The sequence below is a fragment of the Gossypium arboreum genome, chromosome 2 (genome assembly GCF_025698485.1).
Source record: "Gossypium arboreum isolate Shixiya-1 chromosome 2, ASM2569848v2, whole genome shotgun sequence".
Taxonomy (NCBI): domain Eukaryota; kingdom Viridiplantae; phylum Streptophyta; class Magnoliopsida; order Malvales; family Malvaceae; genus Gossypium; species Gossypium arboreum.
This window is the reverse complement of record NC_069071.1, coordinates 22,707,227-22,731,869: the sequence shown is the minus strand read 5'-3', so window position 1 is coordinate 22,731,869 and position 24,643 is coordinate 22,707,227. Positions and strand designations below refer to the sequence as shown.

Genomic DNA, 24,643 nt, shown 5'->3' with positions numbered 1-24,643 from the left:
CCATGGCTAACATGCACATCAAGTTAGCAACCAAGACATGCATGAAACCCCTAACACAACCTTATACATACCTTAATCTTGATGCAAACTTAGCCAAATCTCCTTCTAGATCTCTTCCAAACCAAGCATGAAGCAAAAATCCTCCCCCTTTTTCCTTAGTATTTTCGGCCAAGAAGTGAAAATGGATGAGCAAAATTTTCTTTTCTTTCCTTAGGACATTCGGCCAAGAGCAATGGTGAAAGATGAACACTTTTTTTTTCATACTCTTATTTTATTATTTCTAACATGCACCACTAGCAAAACATGTTTGAAACATGTTTTCTTTGCCCATATTCATCACCATGGCCGCCACTATAGTCAAATTTGGGGAATTTGACATGCAAGGACAACATTTCCTAGTGTGCATCAATAGGCCACTTCCACATTTGCCTACCTCAATTCTAAATTTTCTCACACAAGTCCTTTCTAGTGAAATTCACCCTTATAACACTAAATCAATCATCAAAAAATATCATACATGAATACTCACATATTATAGGCATCGAAATAAATTTTAAATTACTGTTATGCCTCGGTTTTGTGGTCCCGAAACCACATTCCGGCTAGGGTCTATTTTGGGCTGTCACAAATTAAATTGGAAAATAGGGAAATAAGTTACAATCATGTTTATCAACACAAAAGAAAGTAATAGACAAAGGAAGGAAAACTGGAAAGCTGATCTTGATGTTTCTCCGTGGCACTTGTCACGATTCTCCTTCTCCTTTCTCTTTCTCTTTGTGTCACTTTGAGCACTAATGATCTTACTTTTTGCTAACTTCTCTTCTCTCAACTCTGTCTATTGCTTGCTCACTTTTTTGTGTTGTGTAGTGTCTTTTCCCTCAAGCATATGCCCCCTATTCATACTAGTTTGAGCCCCCTTGAATCCTTCTATTTTGGTGTCAGCCCCTTGATTTTGTCTCATGTAGGTTGATGGTTCCTTGATTTGGGAGAGAGGTTGCTTGATTTTTTTTCTATGGTTTATTTGGTGGTTTTTTTATTTTCACTTTTACACAGCAGACTAAGTCTTTCTCATGCGTGTTGGAGTTGGCTAACTGTGCAACAGTTCGCACAGATGGCGAGCTAGAAAATGGCAGCTGACATTGCAAGCTATGGACTGCAAGCTTTATTCCTGCTAATAGTGAACATGCCACAGCCTACATATCTGGCGAACTGCCATAGTGCAAGTTGAGAACTATAAAGTGTGAGCTCTATGTATACGACATGTGAATTGCGAGCTATATTCCAGTAAGAAGTGCTTGCAACCTTAGGATTATGGACTGCATGCTACGAGCTACCTTTCGTGAGCTGTGTACTACGAGCTTATGAACTAAGATGCTTCGAACTGAGAGCTACGAGTTGGTGAAGTGCGAGCTATACATGTAGGCTGGTGAAGTGCAAGTTACACGTACGAGTTGAGCTCACATCGGCGAGGTAATAACTATGAGTTGTATGTAGGCTAGCTATGAACTACGATGTATGTGAGCTAGCTTGTACCGTGAGCTGCAATGTGTGCGATCTATCTCCAAGCAATGCATACGATTTGCAAACAGAGGGCTTGCAGACTGGTTAAGTACAAGCTGAAGAGCTGTGAGCTCCATGTTGCGACATTAGCATGTGAACAATGATGAAGAAATCATGTGTTTAACATATAAATCAACCAAAATAACAATTTTTCCCTATAATTATTTTAAAAAATAGAATTATAATATAAACTATTAAATTTGCTATTACCCTCTCATAATTTGAATGAATTATTAGTCTAAAAGTACCAAAGATAACTCTATATTCTAGAGTTATCAGTATACAATTACAATAACTAGTGATTCAAACATAAATTCTAAAAAACATATATAATTTAGATCAAAATTTTGTAATATTGGTTGAATAAGATTTGATTGGTGGATAAAGGTATCGATCCAAATAGAGGAGCTTAGACTAGTTGACCCTCGAATCGATATGGACCGATTAAATTGAGCTACAATATTGATTGAACCGATAGTTGAAGCAGTTTCCTCTCACTACAGCAGAACTAACTTTTAGCGGCGTTTTTTTAGACCTTTAGCGGCGCTTTTAAGTGCCACTAAAACTATTTGCGACGTTTTTCCAAGCGCCGCTAAAAATGCCTCTATTTTCGCTGCCGCTAAACTTTGCGGCGTTTATTTGAAAAAAGCGCCGCTAAAGATCATGACCTTTAGTGGCGCTTTTCGCACAAACGCCGCTAAAGATCATGACCTTTAGCAGCGCTTTTCCACAAACGCCGCTAAAGGCCATGACCTTTAGCGGCACTTTTCCCACAAACGCCGTTAAAGGTCATGAAATTCAAAAAAATTATAAAATGTTATAAAAGTCGTGAAAAATATAAAAATTTAAAATTCATTATCAAAATATTGAATGATATAAATATAAAATTTTCTATTAAAATTTTAACTTTAAAACTAAATACAAAATTAATGAATTTAAATTTAGAATTTAAAATAATAAATTAATAACACAATTAAAATCCAAAAGTTAGAACTCAAGTTATCTTAAATATTAAAATAAAAATAAAATTTAGAGTCAAAACTAAAATAAATAATAAAAACTAGATTAAATATAAAAATATCAATAAAATAAGACATTATAATGAAGTTACTTAAATGAAATAAGGAAATGCATTAGATTTGGCGACCTTTTCTCTCCACCCTTTCGACGAGCTCTTATTTCCCAAATTGCTGAATTTCATTTGAGCCGATAGTGCTTCTTCACTTTCTCCTTCTTCGCACGTGTCCATACCGAATTGCATTTGTCCGCTTCCTTTTGATATTGTGATGCTAACTTATTAGCCTCGAGTAAAAAAAAATTATGTAAAAATTATAACAATTAAGCATTAGTGACATACAATTAACGATTAAAATAAAATAAAACATATATGTAACAAATAAATTGTTGGTCGAAAAAGTTGTAAAAATGAAAATGGCATTTGCAATCAATCTTAAAATTAGAGGTGATCTAAAAGGCATAGAAAATCAAATGTAAAATTTATTTGTATTGAGTTACTTTGTCCCATTTTCCAATAAATACATCCATCTATGACAGAGAAACAGGAAATTGACCTGTAAAGGAAGCATTGCTCAGTCATGCATTAATTAAAGATAGAACATAAAATTAGCTTAATTCTGCTGGGCAAAATTGCCAAAGATCAGATAATTAGCATTTCCAAATACCCGATTGCCATCTTTAATAAAAATGGAAACTTGGAACTTTGCAGGGCAAGTAGCATAGAGAATGCTAATACAAAGCAACAAACATAATAGAAAGAAAGGCTAACAACAGCTTGCCATGCATGTAAGCATTCATAAAACAGGCATGAGTTTCAACTTTCAATAAATAGCTGCATAACTACCAAGCAAAACCCCATAGCCAAGGAAATGCATAAGAAAACATGACAACTGGGACAAGTGGTTTTGGCAAAAAAAGAAAAAAAGAAAATGCAAAACAAAGGAACTAATAGCATAACAAGGGACAAAGAATTGATTGACACTACTATCATCTAAAAATTCAAAATGAAAGACATAAATGTAGAAATTGACATTAAAGGACATAAATGCCAATGTTAAAGAAACTGGACCACAGAGTTAAACCAGTTGGTTTGATTGTTTCTTATTTTATTTTTTATGTTTAAACATTAATTTAATGTAAAATAAATAGTTAATATAATTAATAGTTAACAATAATATGCATTTACTTTAATGGCATGGTCTTTAATTTAAGAAAAAGGAAAAAAATAATTGGTTTTTACTGTTCAATAAATAATGGCATGGTCATTTCATATTTTGTATATACTATATGGTATTACAAGTATCCGAAAAACAATATACAGATTAAAATGCAAAAATTATATTTTTAAAATATATAAATTCTAATAATAAAATTCAAATCAGCATTTTGATAGAGTCAACAATACTAACTGATTGAACTAACAGATAACAATTAAATTAAATTATGTCAAATCAAAGTAGAATACAGATAGGACAGTTAAGTGTAAAGTCCAAAAGATAGATATAAACACTCACACATATGAAAGCAGGTCTTATTTTACTTGTAAAGAAACCATCTTGAATTTAAAAAAAAAAACTGAATTGCAAAGAGAGGTATCCTGTCTTTCAATTACTAATTCTGAAGCAAAGGGAAGGCCATAAAAATACTTCAGATTCGACTTCCGTTTAAAGAGACAGAGACAGAGATCATTTGCTCACCTCCAATGATAGAACCAAAAGAAAACACCCATGTATTAATAATGGTTTAAAATAAAACAATAACAGAAAAATGATAAAAAGCCTCAGCAAAATAAATATCATTAAGGAAATCGATCAATATCATACCGTCTCCAGAAGAGAAAGCCCGCATGACTTTTGCATGATAGTCTCTGATTGAATGCTAGAAAAGACATCCCGCATATAAGAAAAGCATCGGGGAAAGAAGTCTTTGAGAAGCGACAAATTGATTGAAAGAACTTTAAAATATATGTACGTCTATGAGCATAAAATTTCCTTTTCTAATTGCCCTAATTAACCTAGTTTCATGATAAACAACAATGAGATGGACTACTTTGCATCAAAATGGACATTCTATTAATATATATTGTGACAGCCTTAAAACGACCCTAGTCGGAATGTGGTTTCGGGACCACAAAACCGAGGCATAAAAATAATTTAATATTTATTTTATTGCCTATAATATGTGTTAACTCATGTGTGACATTTTTGATGTTTTGATTTAGAGTTATAAATGTGAGTTTCACTAGAAAGGACCTAGTAGAAAACTTTGGAAGTATGATGGGGGAATGTGTAATGACTAATTAAAGCATGCATGCAAAACAATGGCCTTGCATGTCAAATATCCCTCTTTTATAAGAGGTGGCGGCCATGACAATGAGGGATGGGCAAAACATGTCATAGACATGTTTTGTTGGTGCATTAGGGAGAAAAGAAATAAACAAATAAGCATGGGTAATAAAGAATGAAAAAAAAGTGTGTGAGTGAACCCCTATTGCCGTGTATTGAAGAAAAGAAAAGAAAAAAATTGATCATCCTTTCATTCTCTCTTGACCGAAAATCCTAAGGAAGAAGAGGAATTTTTGCTTCATGTTTGGTTTGGAAGAGGATTAGGAAGGGTTTGGCTATACTTGCATCAAGATTAAGGTATGTTTGAGGTTGTGCCATGAGATTCATGCATGTTTTTAGTTACTAGCTTGATGTTCTTATTAGCCCATGGTTCAAATCTTTGTTATATCATGGGGATGGTATTTGGCCAAGGTGGATTTTGTGTTAATGCCATTGCATGTTAAATATGAAGCTTGTTAATGGTATATGTGATGGGGATTGATGGCTCTTGGACTTTCTTTTTAGTATTTTGAGTAAGACATTAAGTTCTTTGCTTAATCATGACCAAAATTATGGTGTTGTGATGTATTCGGTCATGGTATATCCATAAGTATGATTCATGCATGTTGCATGGTAGGTAAGATTTGAGCTTTGGATATGTGTTTATATTTGGATATAAACAACTTGAGATTCGCCCTTGCACCTACATGAATATGTGTTTGCACATGATGAATTGGTATGACATATATACTATTTCAAGGTGTATATTTGCTTGTGATGATGTTTGGTTATGTAGTAAATGAGAGATGTATATTGAGCTACAATATGTAATCGTTAGTTAGTAAAATGTATGCTGTTTTTTTTGTGTGGTATTAAGTGAAAAATTGGCCTCAACATAGACATGCATATTCGCCAAATGAAGTAGATTGGTGTGCATGTATTCGGTTAGAGGCAACCGTATTGAAGCCTTATCTTGGCTTAGATAATTGACTAAATGGGTAATAAGTGAGGATGGTTGCCGAATATACAAACATACATATGCATGTGTAATTGAATTATGAATGTTTAGCAAGATGGTTAAACTAGTTAATTTATTGATTAAGCTCAAGGAGTTAAAGAAGGAGAATCAAGCAAGGGAAAGACGAAGGTTATCGAGTAGCCAACTTGGACTGTTTTACCCAACACAAGGTAAGTCACTAAGCATATATTTTGTATTGAATTGAATAGACATAATGTCTATGTAATTATGCCGAAAGGAATGATGAATTTATATACATGTGTGTATGTGGTGATGGAAGTATTGAATGGAAGGAAAAGAGGTGAGATGTATTGAGTTGTTGATTTCGGCACTAAGTGTGCGGGTATAAACATTTGTGATCATGAGAATGGCACTAAGTGTGCGGGTTTAAAACTTGTACAGCACTAAGTGTGCGAGTTTGATCATGTAGCACTAAGTGTGCGAGTTGATTATATAGCACTAAGTGTGCGGACTCACTATATGCTTTTGAATCACTATTGACACTGAGTGTGCGACACTATTGAGTTGATCACGGACAGCGGATCGGGTAAGTACCTTGAGTTCATGGCTAATAGGCGCTATGTTTATATTTGGGGTCGAGCTTGGTAAGTTTGAACCTATGTGACAATGTAAATTGAAGTCATGTACATAAGAATTATCGCGGAATGAGTGAAAGGTCATGTAGATGTATGATTGAATCGAAAGGTCTAAGGAACTATGGTATAGTTCGGTTTGAATGGAGTAATTAGCCTCGTTCCATTTTGTTTCCTCTTGCGATAATGTTATTAATGGTTGTTAGTGCATTGCTTATGACTTACTGAGTTATATACTCATTCGGTGTTTGCTTGTCACCTATTTTAGGTTTCTTGGACTCGACTTTTTGCGTATTCGGGACCGTCATCAAAGTCATCACACTGGCTAACAACTTTTGGTATTTTCTTCGTAGTTGGTCTTGGAGTACATTTCGGCATGTATAGGCTATTATGTTTTGTTTGAACTTGGTATGTAAAATTTTGAATAGCCATGCGAAAATGGCTTATAAATGTTTTGAGCATAATGTTATAATCGTTTGGTATGTATATGCTCATTAAGAAGCACGGAAATGTTTGGCAATGACCAGCCATTAGAATGGGTCATCATGATTATATTTTGGACTATATATGTAAAAGGGGTGGTTGAATCATTGAAACTATGTGTTAGAGAAAGTCTACCCTAGAAATAGATGCTGGCAGCAACAGTGACGTGGATGTGAAAAATCACTAAAAATAGTAGGAATGGAATTAAATAGTGAATAAATTATGTAAATGAACCTTGATGAATCCATTTTCATATGGAAGAAACGAAATGGTCATATGAGTTGTATGTTAAAAGATATTTGGGTTTTCATGAAACAGGGCCAGAACGGTTTCTGGATTCCCTGTTCCGACTTTGAAAATTCATTATAAATTAACCAGAGATAATTAGGAGTCATACCATATATGTATAAATTCCTCCTTGAGTCTAGTTTCTATAGAAACAAACGGCATCAGTATTGAAGCCCTGCACAGGGAGTTATTCGAGTTGTAACGCACGAAGGTCAGTGTAGTCGACCCTGTAACATGGGAGAATTTAACTAATAAACTGTACTAATTGGATCGACCAAAAATTCTAGAAAAATCTGTAGATGGACATATGAGTCTAGTTTCAGGGAAAAATTACGAAACTGATTTTCGAGTTGTAAAACTCAAGTTATGATTTTGAAGCGACTAGTACAGATTGGCGGCTTGTGCAGGAAGTTCTCAATAAGTGGTTTGAAGTCGTTAACACCTCGTGTTCGACTCGTGACGGTCTTGGGTTCGGGTGTTACAATTTTATTGGTATCGAGCTATGGTTTAGTTGGTTCTAGGACTACCATAGCACGTATGAGTCTAGCTATACATGCCTTAATGTTAATGTTTAAATGTGTGATGACTTGACGGTTAAAATTATTGTTTTGATTAGTAAATGGATCCGGTGTAGAGAACCTTGGCGGATGGCGTTGAAAGTGTAGCGGCTGCTCTGCACAAGGGACGCCGCTGTTGAACCTCGGTCATCTGCGAACAATCGGGGTGAGGGGCTAGACAAGCCTTCTTTACCATGATGAATGAGTGGGTTGCGCAATATGCCCGAACCAATCCTACTGTCCAACAATTCCGAATTTGAATAATCCACCCCAAGAGCCCGTAATGCCATCGCCATCGACCTGTGAATTTGAGTAAGCCACTGTAGACTTGATTAGGAAGCGGGGCTGAAGAGTTCAGGCCATGGTTCTTGATGATGCCGAAAGGGTAGAGTTCGCTTGATAACACCATTCGGGTGTTTGATGAACTGTTATGCACACCCAATGAATGTCTAAAGTGTGCTATATCCTTGTTGCGAGACTCAGTCTACTATTGGTGGAGGACCTTGATTTCCATAGTTCCAAACGAATGAGTTACTTGGGATTTCTTTCAAACGGAGTTTCGAAAGAAATATATTAGTCAACGGTTCATCGATCAAAAGCGTAAGGAATTCTTGGAACTCAAGCAAGGCCGATATCAAGATGTCGAATCTGAACATGAGTTCGTAAGACTCGATCGGTATGCCCGGAGTGTGTGGCTGATGAGGTTGCTATGTGCAAGAGGTTTGAAGAAGGATTGAATGAAGATCTAAAGCTACTAGTGGGTATTTTGGAGATAAAAGAATTAGTAACACTAGTTGAACGAGCACGCAAGGCGGAGGAACTTGGAAAGGAGAAGAAGAAGGCTGAATTTGAAGCTAGAGACTATCGCAAAAGATCGACGGGTAAAGCTCCGTTCTCTACTGTAAAGAAGTTCGTGGAGGACACCAATAAATCGAGGACGAGTGCAGGAATTTCCATTAGAGCACGACCATTGACGGACTCCGAGCTACTTGGTAGCTAGTGTGGGCAATAACCATCAAGAGAAACCTGAATGCCCCAATGTGGGAGAAGACACATAGGTGAATGTTGGGGTAAGTCTACCAATAGGGCTTGTTACGGATGCGGTTGAAGGACCACTTCATTAGAGATTGCACGAGCTTGATGAGAAGAATAGGATGCAAGGTGCAAGACCTAGTGGAATGACAGTTAGAGGTAGACCACCAAGAATTTCGTGGAGGTAGGGGTGGTAGTCGAGAGGGCCACCGACACGGTATTGTTCGATCCGAGACCAGTACTCTGCTAGGGCATATGCCATCCGTGCACGAGAGGAAGCATCCTCCCCGATGTTATCATTGGTACTTTCACTCTCTTTGATACTAATGTGATTGCTTTGATTGACCCGGTTCTACTCATTCTTATATATCTGAAACCTTAGCATCTAGTAAGACTTTACCTATTGAGTCTCTCGAGTTCGTAATTCGGTGTCAAATCCTTGGGTCGTTACGTGCTTGTCGACAAAGTGTGCAAGAAATGTCCCTAGTAATCCGAGGGTCCCCTTTCCGCGGACTGATGCTTTTGCCGCTTGATGAATTTGATGTTATTCTTGGTTTGGATTGGTTGACCGTGCATGATGCGGTTGTGAATTGCAAAAGCAAGACTATTGATTTGAGTCTTGCGAATAACGAGATAATCCGAGTTGAGTCTACGGACTTAAAGGGGTTGCCACTGTAATATCAACAATGTTGGCCCAGAAACATGTAAGAACGGGGTGCGAAGCATACCTTGCGTATGTACTTGATGATAAGGAATTGGAAAGGAAACTCGAATCGGTGCGGTGGTTTGTGAATACCGGATGTTTTTCTGAAGAATTACCGGGTTTACCACTGTCGGAAATAGAGTTTGGTATTGAGCTTGTACCTAGGACTACGCCAATTTCGATAGCTCCGTATCGTATGGCACCAACCGAGTTGAAGGAGTTGAAAGCTCAGTTGCAAGAGTTGACGGATAGAGGTTTCGCTCGACCAAGTTTTTCACCTTGGGGTGCACCAGTGTTGTTTGTGAAAAAGAAGGACGGAACCATGAGGTTGTGCATCGACTATCGTCAGCTTAATAAAGTGACAATAAAGAACAAATATCCGTTATCAGCAGATCGATGATTTGTTCGATCAACTGAAGGAGCCTCGGTGTTCTCAAAAATAGATTTGAGATCGGGCTATTATCGATTCATGAATTCGAGATTCGGACATACCCAAAGCGCCTTGAGCGAGATATGGTCACCACGAGTTCTTAGTGATGCCGTTTGGGCTCACTAATGCCCTGCGGTATTTATGGATTTGATGAATCGGATCTTGAGACCGTATTTGGATCGGTTCGTAGTTGTGTTCATTGACGACATCTTGGTCTATTCAAGAGATGAGACCGAACATGTGGAGCACACGAGATTAGTGTTGCAAATTTTACGGGATAAGCGGTTATATGCTAAGTTCACAAGTGTGAGTTACGGTTAAGAGAGGTTAGCTTCTTGGGTCATGTGGTATCTCGCATCGGTATTCGAGTCGACCGAGCAAAATTTCAGCCATACTTAACTGGAAGCCTCCAAGAAATATTCTGAGGTTCGACTTTTGGGACTTGGTTACTACCGACAGTTTGTAAAAGGATTCTCGATGATAGCCACACCCATGACGTAAACCGCTTGAAAGATGTCAAGTTTGAATGGACGGAAAAGTGTCGGAAAAGTTTCGACCAATTGAAAACTCATTTGACGGAAGCTCCAAGACTAGTCTGACCGAATCGGCAAAGAGTTTGTCATCTATAGTGATGCCTCCCTACTAGGGTTAGGTTGCGTATTGATGCAAGAAGGTCGAGTTGTGGCCTATGCGTCGAGACAATTAAAGCCACATGAGAAAAATTATCCGACCCATGATCTCGAATTAGCTACCATCGTATTCGCCTTGAAAATATGGCGACATTACTTATTTGGTGAGAAGTGCCATGTATTTTTGGATCACAAAAGTCTCAAATATTTGATGACTCAAAGAGACTTAAATCTGAGACAAAGACGTTGGCTTGAGTTGTTGAAAGATTATGAGCTGGTCATTGATTATCACCCGGGAAAGGCTAATGTGGTTGCGGACGCCTTAAGCCGGAAATCACTGTTTGCTTTACGAGCAATGAATGTACACTTGTCTATCCTACCCGAAAATGTGTTAATAGCCAAATTAAAGGCCAAACCATTATTGACTCATCAAATTCGCGAAGCTCGAAAGTTGACGATGAGTTGGTTGCAAAACGAAATTTGAGTGTGTTCGAACAAGGAATCGAGTTTCAAATTGATGATGACGATTGTTTGAGGTTCAGAAATCGTTTGTGTGTTCCAAGAAATTTAGAACTCATTTCGATGATTCTGAATGAAGCTCATTGTAGCTGAATGTCAATTCACCCGGGGAGTACGAAGATGTACAACGATTTGAAATGTCGGTTTTGGTGGCATGGTATGAAACGAGACATCTCCGACTTTGTTTCGAGATGTTTAATATGTCAACAAGTGAAAGCGAAACATCAAGTGCCTTCAGGGTTACTTCAACCGATCATGATACCCGAGTGGAAATGGGATCGAGTCACAATAGACTTTGTGTCCGGGCTGCCATTGTCAGCTAGTAAGAAGGATGCGATTTGGGTTGTTGTTGATAGGACCGACTAAGTCGGCTCACTTTATCCTGTGCATACGGATTTTCATTGGATAAACTAGCTGAATTGTACGTTTCTCAGTTGTGAGATTACACGGGTACCGATTTACATTGTGTCGGATAGAGATCCGAGGTTCACCTCGCGATTTTGGAAGAAATTGCAAGAAGCTTTGGGTACCAAGTTGCATTTCAAGACCGCCTTTCACCCCCAAACCGATGGTCAATCCGAGTGAATAATTCAGATACTTGAGGATATGTTGAGATGTTGCATCCTCGAGTTCGATGGTTCATGGGAACGATATTTACCTTTGATTGAATTCGCACAACAATAGTTTTCAATCAAGTATTAAGATGGCGCCTTACGAGGCCTTGTACGGGCTTAAATGCCGTACACCATTGTTTTGGAACGAGCTCGGTGAGAGAAAAATTTTGAGTGGATTTGATTAAAGATTTGAATGTAAAGTAAGAGTAATCCGTGAAAATCAAGATAGCCTCCGATCGTCGAGAAGTCGTCGCGGATCTCAAACGAAAAGACATTGAGTATCGTGGGAGATAAAGTGTTTCTTAAAGTTTCGCCTTGGAAAAAGATACTCGATTTGGGCGCAAGGGCAAATTGAGTCCAAGGTTCATCGGGCCATATGAGATATCCGAACGAGTCGATCCGATTCGCGTGATCGTTTGATTTTGCCCCGAACTTGAAAAGATTCACGACGTCTTTCATGTTTCGATGCTTCGACGCTATAGATCGATCCGTCGCACGTAATTAGTCCATCGAGGTTGAAATTCAAGCCGATATGAGTTATGAAGAAGAACCGATTCGTATCCTAGCTCGTGAAGTGAAGGAGTTGCGAAACAAAAGGGTTCCGCTGGTAAAGGTGTTATGGCTCAAAAACGGGATAGAAGAAGCTACTTGGGAACCCGAGAACTCTATGAAAGAGCGATACCCAAATCTATTTACCGGTAAGATTTTCGGGGACGAAAATTTCTTAAGTGGGGGAGAGTTGTGACAGCCTTAAAACGACCCTAGTCGGAATGTGGTTTCGGGACCACAAAACCGAGGCATAAAAATAATTTAATATTTATTTTATTTCCTATAATATGTGTTAACTCATGTGTGACATTTTTGATGTTTTGATTTAGAGTTATAAATGTGAGTTTCACTAGAAAGGACCTAGTAGAAAACTTTGGAAGTATGATGGGGGAATGTGTAATGACTAATTAAAGCATATATGCAAAACAATGGCCTTGCATGTCAAATATCCCTCTTTTTATAAGAGGTGGCCGGCCATGACAATGAGGGATGGGCAAAACATGTCATAGACATGTTTTGTTAGTGCATTAGGGAGAAAAGAAATAAACAAATAAGCATGGGTAATAAAGAATGAAAAAAAAAAAGTGTGTGAGTGAACCCCCTTATTGCCGTGTATTGAAGAAAAGAAAAGAAAAAAAAATTGATCATCCTTTCATTCTCTCTTGACCGAAAATCCTAAGGAAGAAGAGGGAATTTTTGCTTCATGTTTGGTTTGGAAGAGGATTAGGAAGGGGTTTGGCTATACTTGCATCAAGATTAAGGTATGTTTGAGGTTGTGCCATGAGATTCATGCATGTTTTTAGTTACTAGCTTGATGTTCTTATTAGCCCATGGTTCAAATCTTTGTTATATCATGGGGATGGTATTTGGCCAAGGTGGATTTTGTGTTAATGCCATTGCATGTTAAATATGAAGCTTGTTAATGGTATATGTGATGGGGGATTGATGGCTCTTGGACTTTCTTTTTAGTATTTTTGAGTAAGACATTAAGTTCTTTGCTTAATCATGACCAAAATTATGGTGTTGTGATGTATTCTGTCATGGTATATCCATAAGTATGATTCATGCATGTTGCATGGTAGGTAAGATTTGAGCTTTGGATATGTGTTTATATGTGGATATAAACAACTTGAGATTCGACCCTTGCACCTACATGAATATGTGTTTGCACATGATGAATTGGTATGACATATATACTATTTCAAGGTGTATATTTGCTTGTGATGATGTTTCAGTTATGTAGTAAATGAGAGATGTGTATTGAGCTACAATATGTAATGCGTTAGTTAGTAAAATGTATGCTGTTTTTTTTTTTGTGTGGTATTAAGTGAAAAATTGGCCTCAACATAGACATGCATATTCGCCAAATGAAGTAGATTGGTGTGCATGTATTCGGTTAGAGGCAACCGTATTGAAGCCTTATCTTGGCTTAGATAATTGACTAAATGGGTAATAAGTGAGGATGGTTGCGAATATACAAACATACATATGCATGTGTAATTGAATTATGAATGTTTAGCAAGATGGTTAAACTAGTTAATTTATTGATTAAGCTCAAGGAGTTAAAGAAGGAGAATCAAGCAAGGGAAAGACGAAGGTCATCGAGTAGCCGACTTGGATTGTTTTACCCAACACAAGGTAAGTCACTAAGCATATATTTTGTATTGAATTGAATAGACATAATGTCTATGTAATTATGCCGAAAGGAATGATGAATTTATATACATGTGTGTATGTGGTGATGGAAGTATTAAATGGAAGGAAAAGAGGTGAGATGTATTGAGTTGTTGATTTGGCACTAAGTGTGCGGTATAAACATTTGTGATCATGAGAATGGCACTAAATGTGCGGGTTTAAAACTTGTACAGCACTAAGTGTGCGAGTTTGATCATGTAGCACTAAGTGTGCGAGTTGATTATATAGCACTAAGTGTGCGGACTCACTATATGCTTTTGAATCACTATTGACACCGAGTGTGCAACACTATTGAGTTGATCACGAGCAATGGATCGGGTAAGTACCTTGAGTTCATGGCTAATAGGCGCTATGTTTATATTTGGGGTCGAGCTTGGTAAGTTTGAACCTATGTGACAATGTAAATTGAAGTCACGTACATAAGAATTATCGCGGAATGAGTGAAAGGTCATGTAGATGTATGATTGAATCGAAAGGTCTAAGGAACTATGGTATAGTTCGGTTTGAATGGAGTAATTAGCCTCGTTCCATTTTGTTTCCTCTTGCGATAATGTTATTAATGGTTGTTAGTGCATTGCTTATGACTTACTGAGTTATATACTCATTCGGTGTTTGCTTGTCCCCTATTTTAGGTTTCTTGGACTCGACTTTTTGCGTATTCGGGACCGTCATCGAAGTCATCACACCGGCTAACAACTTTTGGTATTTTCTTCGTAGTTGGTCTTGGAGTACATTTCGGCATGTATAGGCTATTATGTTTTGTTTGAACTTGGTATGTAAAATTTTGAATAGTGGCTTATAAATGTTTTGAGCATAATGTTATAATCATTTGGTATGTATATGCTCATTAAGAAGCACGAAAATGTTTGGCAATGACCAGTCATTAGAATGGGTCATCATGATTATATTTTGGACTATATATGTAAAAGGGGTGGTTGAATCATAGAAACTATGTGTTAGAGAAAGTCTACCCTAGAAATAGATGCTGGCAGCAACAGTGACGTGGATGTGAAAAATCAATAAAAATAGTAGGAATGGAATTAAATAGTGAATAAATTATGTAAATGAACCTTGATGAATCCATTTTCATATGGAAGAAACGAAATGGTCATATGAGTTGTATGTTAAAAGATATTTGGGTTTTCATGAAACAGGGCCAGAACGGTTTCTGGATTCCCTGTTCCGACTTTGAAAATTCATTATAAATTAACCAGAGATAATTAGGAGTCATACCATATATGTATAAATTCCTCCTTGAGTCTAGTTTCTATAGAAACAAACGGCATCAGTATTGAAGCCCTGCACAGGGAGTTATTCGAGTTGTAACGCACGAAGGTCAGTGTAGTCGACCCCTGTAACATGGGAGAATTTAACTAATAAACTGTACTAATTGGATCGACCAAAAATTCTAGAAAAAATCTGTAGATGGACATATGAGTCTAGTTTCAGGGAAAAATTACGAAACTGATTTTCGAGTTGTAAAACTCAAGTTATGATTTTTGAAGCGACTAGTACACAGATTGGCAGCTTGTCTGGGAAGTTCTCAATAAGTGGTTTGAAGTCTGTTAACACCTTGTGTTCGACTCCGGCGACGGTCTCGGGTTCGGGGTGTTACAAATATATACAATAATTATAAAAGAACGATAAATATATTTAAGACACAGAAGGAGAAGGTTTATGTCAATACATCCAAAAAAGCTAGTTAGCAGCATCTTGCTTCTTCTGTGCAAGTATACGGTACCTAACAGCACCCAAACATCAAAATGGTGGTCATGGGAGAGGTTTTACTGATTATGTGTTCTTAGAGAGCATCCCAGCTGCAAATAGCAGGTTCCTTCTAGAAAACTGAATAATAAATAAAGTTGAACAAATATATATACATAAATGATCAGACAGACAATACAGACCAACCTCAGAAGTTGCATAAAAAGTGGAAATATATACGCATCTGATTCGGAAGAAAAGAATTACCTGTAAACTATACACATAAGTAGACTTGGTTGCAAGGGTTTTCAATGATCTCAGCCTGTTTGGATTCGTCCCACTCCTGTTGATTCACCTATTTTACCATATTAATAAAAATTACCAGATGATTCCATACCATATGAGACATTATATAATATATCATACAACCAAATTGCTTCACTTGTGAAACCTACTTTTCTTCATTCTTTGGGACCTTTGTGCTTGTTGTTACATATATTATTGAACCGTAGAAACCCAGATAACAAAAGCAAGCAGAAGTCTTAGCAAATGAATAAAAAGTTTACCAAATAAATGTTTGGTGCTTCCTTGGTTGGAGTTTGAGAGGCAGGCGTTCAGAGGAAGAGGAGAAACGAGTCAGGTTTTGTATGGGTTAATGAATCTTTTATGTAGCGGCTTAAAAGGTAAATCAAACGCGCTCCACCAAACAACATCAAACTGAAAAACAAAGAAATTGAACAAAGACAAAACAAAGAATGACTTTAAAAAGACAAAACATTATTTACTTGAGGATCTTGCTGAGTTCTCTCTGCTTTCCTGCTAAAGTGCCCCAAATCTTCATTTGCCTAAATACCAGAAAGGGATAAATTTTTCATAAATGAGCTTAGCTGAAGTCCACTACACAGATTTTATGGATTTACTTGAGGATTCAAAAATGAAAACATCATGAGAGGAAAAAATTTGTAGCTTATATGTGTATGTATATCACCGTAAAGAACGAAGCAGTTCATAACATGTTAGAAATTAGAGAAGGCCGAAAGTTAATGCTTAACATGGGAGAATGAGATCGTGAGAGAGAGATGCCTCAACATCTGAGCATGATTACCATCTAAAACCAAGAACCAATGCCTCCTACGTACCATTATACAACTCCCCCCAATTTTTTGCTACTTACTTTCACTAAATAGTATAGCATCACACTATTTAACTTTCCTTTCAAACCTTACCTAAGATAGTAAGCTCAGAAGCGGTGGACCATCCTTGAAAAGAATTGACAACCCATTGCGGATCGAAATGTTCTCAACTGGTAAGGGCAAAGGGATGAAAATCGACTCTCAAGGAATATCACATGAAAATTACTAATTGGGAGAACTGTAAAATTAAAACCAAGTAATAAAAGAAACTTTCTTGAAACAAATGTTCATCCCCTACTGGGAATTTATCTCTCACACAAATAATATAGCAGAAGGCCAAATCATAACCCCCTATCCCTTTAATAATTAAAGGGAAGCTCATCTAATGAAGAGATTCATAAAGTATACCTTATATGTAAGAAACTTCAGTTTAATCATTAGATTTGCATCTTCATTGGCTAAACCATCTATTGTGGATGTGCTACTTCCATTATTTACATGTCCTACTATATCATTGTTACTTTTTGCAATTCCAGCTGCTCGTTCCTTGTTTGCCTTGAACAAATTAACATCAACAAAAAAAACCTAAGAGAAAACAGAGAGCACGAGAATAACTAATTTACGGGTGGGTTCGTCAATCTTTCATCAAAATGAGTATGTGGGAGTGGGAGTGGGAGTGGGAATGCGAATGGAAACGAAGTAGCAAACTGTTATGGCAACAACAACAACGTTAAAGAACAAAAAATCCATTGATTGCTAGTGCTAATTAATAAAAACAACAAACATATAAAACCTAACTTACTGTGCATAGAATATTGGATGAAGTTCTGCAAGAAATTCCTTCTTTCCACAAGGAATTACTCCGCAACTGCAGACAAAGTTTTCAGCTTCCTTTTCCCTTTATCTTCTTCACCCGTGTAATACCCATCGCCCCATCCAAGTACAGCGAAGCCAGAGTAATCGTGGGCACCTTCGATAAGAGCTTGGAGACACTGCTGTTGGATAATTTCTTTATTGAAAAGGGCAACGGAGGGGTGAGATTGTGGGTGTTTTGAGGATACTGATTTTAGGGGAAAAAATTAGGGGCTTTAGTGTCGGAAATGAGAAAAAGAAAACATTTCAGAAAGGAAGTTTAAGTTAAACAATTATGTTTTTTTACGGCGTTTTTTTAAAAAACGCCGCTAATCTCCTAAATCTCTAATTAAAACTATACCGTTTAAGTTAAACTATTGTGTTTTTTGCGGCGTTTTTTGAAAAAACGCTGCTAACCCCTTAAATCTCCAATTAAATTTTACTTAAAACACATCATATTTATAAATACTTAACATAAATTTACTTAAACCTAATGATATTGTTTTAATTTTTTTATAAATATATACATGTTATTTTCATTTGATATTTATTAATTTTTTAAATATAAACAAGTTAAATATTTTTAATTATTATTATTTTTCTATTAGTCATTGAATTATATGTAAGTTGTGGATTTAGTCATTTTACTTTAATTTTGTTATTTTTAGTCATTGTAATTTTGAAATTTTGAAATTGTAGTATTAATTAAATGGTAGCTATTAAATTCATTAAGTTTTGCTATTTCTAAAATTTAATGTAACAAACATATCACTCACAAAAAGCTAGTTACGGATTTAACGGTTGTCATTTATGTCAAAATTAAAATTTCAAAATTTGAAAAGTATAGGGACCAAGAATGATCTAATTGGATAACATGAACTCAACCTACAACTTTACACACAATACCAAGACTAATAGCAGAATTTAACCAAACATATATAATTGCTATCATTTGAGTGATCATGACTAAAATTTTAAATTTTGAAAAGCACAAAAGATAAAATTGATCAATTTGAAAAATACAGGACAAAAACTAATCAAATTAAAATATACTAAATTTTAAGTTTAAATTTCACTTAAATAAATTAAGTGTAGAGGAATTAATTTGAATTGAATTATTTTAATATATCAAAATATTTTTAGATTAAATCTTAAACCATTTAATATATATATAAAGTTTATCTATTATCTCTTAAATAATTTAAACTATAATCATAAGTTTAATATACTCAAATTAATATTATCTCTTTTACAATTACATAAGAAATCGTTTAATATATAAATTAAAAATACTAATTAATCTAAACCCTAAACCTCTTAACCCCTGTCCCATAAACACTAAATCCTAAACCCTAAACCCTTACACCTTAAACTCAAACAATAACCCCTAAACCCTAAATTATAATCCCTAAACCCATAATTCATCATAAACCTTCAAATACTAGTTAACTCCTAAACCTTAAACCTTAAACCCTAAATCATATATCTTAAACCATAGTTAACTCCTAAACCTTAAACCCTAAATCATATATCTTAAACCATAAACCTTAAACTATAATGATAATTAATTTAATATTTTAAACTCAATACTACCTCTTTTACGATTATATAAGAAAATATTTAATATATTGTATAACCATAAATTTTAATAATTATTGTCTTAGAGGTTATAGATTAGTGTTTATGATTTTTTTAGGGTTTAGGGGTTATATGACTTTTAGCGGCGTTTTACCAAAAGCGCCGCTAATGCTTTGGTTTTTAGCTGCGTTTTACCAAAAAGCGCCGCTAATGCTCTGGTTTTTAGCGGCGTTTTATCAAAAGCGCCGCCAATGCTCTGGTTTTTTGCGGCGTTTTATCAAAAGCGCCGCTAATGCTCTGGTTTTTTGCGGCGTTTTACCAAAAGCGCCGCTAATGCTCTGGTTTTTAGCGGCGTTTTACCAAAAGCGCCGCTATTGCTCTGTGTTTTACAATTTTTGCGGCGTTTTTTGATAAAACGTTGCTAAAAACGCCACTAAAGCCCTATTTTCTTGTAGTGTCTTTTTATTAATTTTTATGATTTATTTAATCAAACTGAATAAATTGATTTAACCGAAAATCGATAATCTAATCAGTTTGACCATGTATCTTGTTCTCTAAATCTTAAGTTTTTATTTGCTTATCAAACTTTAAAACTCTTTTAATTTTAATAATACTTTTTAAAGAATTCAAGGTGAGAATATTTTGGCCAAGGTGATAATTAAAATACTCAAATAACTTTAGTTAAGTATGATAAATTAAGATTTGGTGAACTAAGAGAACGTATATTTTAAAATATTTTATATCATTTTATATATTTTACAATTAAATTTAAATAAAAATTATTGTTTAATTTTATTTTGGATTGAACTGTATTAGCATGATAGTGAAAAATTAGATTGTCCAAGATTTATAATGGACTTGTTTCTAATAATTTGTTTTTCTCATGAATTTTATTTATTTTTTTGATATAATGTCTACTTTGACTTATAAATTCTCCAAATCTTTAAAATAGAAGCAAATATGTGCTTAATCACGTTTAGATTCTGATAAGTCATAATTTATACATATTTTTACCCCATGCTTAGCACATTTTTGGATGAATTATCATTGGATTTGTGGAATTTGATGCTTCTAATCCTTTAATTTCATGTTTTATACTTAGGTGAGCATAGGAGAGTAAAAAGAGCGAGAATCGGGCAAAAAAAATGGAGAAAATAGGTCAACATGAGAAATCGACACGGCTTGGACTTCTGTACACAGGTAGACCATGCCCGTGTAGTTTCGGTAGACTCTAACACGGCCTGAACCTTCTTACACGGGTAGACCACACGCCCGTGGCTATTCAACAGACTCTAACACGGTTTGAAACACTTACACACGGGCGTATCTCTGTCACACACAAGTCTAGTTCTAATCAGAAAAGGGCACTTTGGAGGTTTATTAGGCATTCTAAAGCCTATTTAAATAGACTAGAGGAGGACTAAAGGAGACACACAGAGTGGGAGGCAAAGAATTACTCAAAGAAAGCCGATTGATCCATCTCAGAAGCTGGATTCTCCTTCAAGACTAAAGATTTCCCTTCGATTTCCTTCGGGATTTTTGGGTTTCTTTATGTTTTGTTATTATTATTCTTTTGAGATGTTTTCTTTTACACTTATGAACTAAATCCCCCAAATACCTAAAGGGAATGAAACCTAAGACGGATCTTGTTATTATTTTCTAAATTATATGATAAATATTTGATCTGTTCTTAATTATGAGTTCTTAATTCTTGCTTTAATATTCCAATATGTTGATTCAAGTATTGATGTGCTTATTCAGAGGAGCAAAAGTCCCTGTCTAAGAGTAGATCTAGCACAATTAAGCGGAGTTGATTGCACCCCTAGACATAGGGCGACATAATTTTGCCGGATTAGGGTGAAACCTAATAAGGGAATCCATAGATCGAGTTAATGCAACACTAGGGGTTTTAATTAGAAAGAGATTTCAATTAATCAACCTAGGGTTAGACGTTGTTAGTCTCAAGAGAGATAATAATATAACTTAGGGATTTCTATGGATCAAGTCAAGTGAATAAATCTTCTGATTCAGAGTCAAATAACAAGTGAAGTCTAGGTGAATTTTCCTTTAGGTATTGTCCAAATCAATCAGTTTTTTCCCAAAAGTATTTTCCCAATTTTCTTCCTGTGCATTCTTAGTTTAGTTAATTAATTTAGATAAAACAAGCCCTTTTATTTTTAGGCTAGATAATAAAAAGAGAGTTAATACTAGTACTTTTAGTTCCTGTGGGTTCGACATTCCGGTCTTGCTATAAGCTGTACTACTGTTCGATAGGTGCGCTTGCCTTCATCGTGATAATAGTTAGTTTTCAAGTACGACCAATCATAAATATAAAACTTTTCACGAGACATTACAGCAAGTTTTTGGCGCCGTTGTTGGGGAACTAAAATAGTTGGAACACTTAATTTTTATTACTTTAGCCATTTATTTTATTGCAATTTAAATTTTATTTTTGTTTATATTACTAAAATTTCTTTTATATTCTTCTGACAGGTTTTTATAGTTTATGACTAGAAGAAACCCGTCAGGACCATTACTTTTTTATAGTGAGATCAAACACACAGCTTGCAGAAATCGAAGAGAAATAAGGCGAAGCCTAAGATACATAGAGGAAGGGCAAGAGGACGATATTCCAACCACAACCGAAGAGATGGCTAAAAATCAAGAAAATCCGCTACCTCCTTCGATTGTTGCTGATCCAGTAACTCAGAATCCTGTTCCACGCACTATGTATGATTATGCTAAACCTAATTTAACAGGAACTGAGTCGAGTATAGTTAGGCCTGCTATTGCTGCAAATAATTTTGAACTGAAACCTAACACAATTCAAATGATACAACAGTTTGTTCAGTTTGATGGTTTGCAGGATGAGGATCCAAACACTAACTTAGCGAATTTTCTGGAATTCTGCGACACGTTTAAAATCAATAGTGTTTCTGATGATGCAATCTGTCTTCGTTTATTCCCTTTTTCATTGAGGAATAAGGCTAAATAGTGGTTGAACTCGTTACCATGAGGGTCAATCACTACTTGGGAACAAATGACCGAAAAGTTTTTACTTAAATATTTTCTGCCGACTAAAACGGCTAAATTGAGGAATGATATCTCTTCTTTTGTGCAGATGGATCTAAAAACACTCTATGGTGCATGGGAGAGATACAAGGATCTATTGAGAAGGTGCCCTCACCATGGGTTACCTTTATGGCTGTAGGTTCAGATGTTTCACAACGACGACGAAAGCAGCCGACATTTTTAACATCAATTCGGTCACCATGCTCTCTAATCAGATAGAACTTTTGAATAGAAAAATTGATGGTTTACTTGGTTCGTCACAGGTTCACCCAGTAATGCAATGCAGTACAAGTGGAGGTGGAACGAATAATTCAGAATACCCACCTATTGGCTTCAACATGAAAAACGAGCAACTAGATTATATGGGTAATAATCCTCGACCTCAAAATAATCTTTATAGTAACTCTTACAATGTAGGCTAGAGGAACCACCCAATTTCTCATGGGGAGGCCAAGGGAATCAGAGACCACCCCCCCTCCAGGCTTCCAACAACAACCTTACCAGTAGGAGAGAAAGCCAAACCTTGAAGAGATGATGAAAAAATTTATTTCAGTATCAGAAATCCATTTTCAGAACACTAAACTTGCACTTAAAAATCAGTAAGCATCGATCTAAGGGTTTGAGAATCAAATTGGACAACTGGCTAAGATGATTTCAGAGAAACCACTAGGAAGTCTACCTAGTAACACTGAACCCAACCAAAAAGAGCATGTCAAAGCAATTACACTAAGGAGTGGGAAAGTGTTAGCGGAATCTGAAAAGAAGCCATTATAAGAAGCTGACAAAAACGAAGGAGAGGAGGTAAAAATCGAAAACAATAACAATCCAATGCCAAAGGAATATAAACCACCAATCCCATATCCAGAAAAGTTGAAGAAAGACAGCATGGATGCACAATTCGGTAAATTTCTTGAACTTTTTAAACAACTGCATATTAACTTACCTTTTGTTGAAGCTATATCGCAGATGCCTACATATGCAAAATTTTTAAAGGAGCTTCTAACAAACAAAAAGAAGTTTGAAGACTTATCTATAGTGGATCTTAATGAGGAGTACTCGGCCATACTCCAAAACAAACTGCCAACCAAAATGAAAGATCCAAAAAGTTTTACTATTCCCTGCTTAATTGGTAGTTTGAATGTTGATAAGGCACTAGTTGATTTAGGCGCTAGAATTAATTTGATACTATATAAAATGTTTAAACAACTTGGTCTTGGGGAACCTAAACCCACTAAGATGAGTATTCAATTAGCTGATAGATCTGTTAAATATCCTAGGGGAATTATAGATAATGTACTTGTAAAAGTAGATAAATTTATATTTTCTGTTGATTTCATTGTGCTTGACATGGATGAGGATGTTGAAGTGCCTTTAATCTTAGGTAGTCCATTTTTGGCCACTACTAAGGCTGTTATTGATGTGGGTGATGGTAAATTGGTACTTAGAGTAGGTGACAAAGAGATTATTTTTAAAATTTATAATGCCCTGAGATTTTCTAGAGAACAGGATGACTCGTGTTATTTATTGACTCTATTGATCATGCTACTCAAGATTCTTTTCAGGAAATCGTACATAAGGACACATTAGAATTGTGTCTTGCCTAAAGAGAGGGGTGGATAACGATTCTGAGATAGGAATTTAACTAAATTCCAATGAAACCTCCCCAAGACCAGCAGACTATGAGGGTATTAAGGTAAACAATGAACTTAAGCAAAAACCCTCTATTGAAGAACCTCCCAAACTGGAACTTAAACAATTTCCAAATCACTTGGAATATGCATTCCTTGGAAGTAATTCTACATTACCGGTAATTATTGTGTCGAACTTGCAACCCAAGGAGAAAGAGGAATTACTCCAAGTATTAAGAGAGCATAAAAGGGCCATAGCTTGGAAAGTTTTTGACATAAAAGAGATCAGCCCTTCTTTTTGCACCCACGAAATTTTAATGGAAGATGAATATAAGCCATGTGTGCAAGCCCAAACACAGCTGAACCCCAACATGAAGGAAGTTGTTAAAGCTGAGGTAATTAAACTCCTAGATGCTGGAATTATTTATCCTATTTTTGACAGTTCTTGGGTAAGTCCAGTGCAAGTTGTTCCTAAGAAAGGAGGCATGACTGTTGTAGCCAATGAGAAGAATGAATTAATCCCAACAAGGACAGTCATAGGTTGGAGAGTTTGCATTGACTATAGGAAGCTAAATGATGCCACGAGAAACGATCACTTCCCCCTTCCATTCATTGACCAAATGTTGGAAAGATTATCAGGGCACATGTACTACTGTTTTCTAGAC

General features: G+C 36.0%; 1 non-coding gene across 1 annotated transcript; it reads right to left on the bottom strand.

Moving 5' to 3' along the window:
* Positions 1-22,366: 22,366 nt before the first annotated feature.
* LOC128289725 (small nucleolar RNA R71) lies at positions 22,367-22,473 on the bottom strand. The gene has a single exon (XR_008279370.1). It is a non-coding gene; the product is annotated as a small nucleolar RNA R71 (small nucleolar RNA).
* Between the last annotated feature and the right edge of the window lie 2,170 nt (positions 22,474-24,643).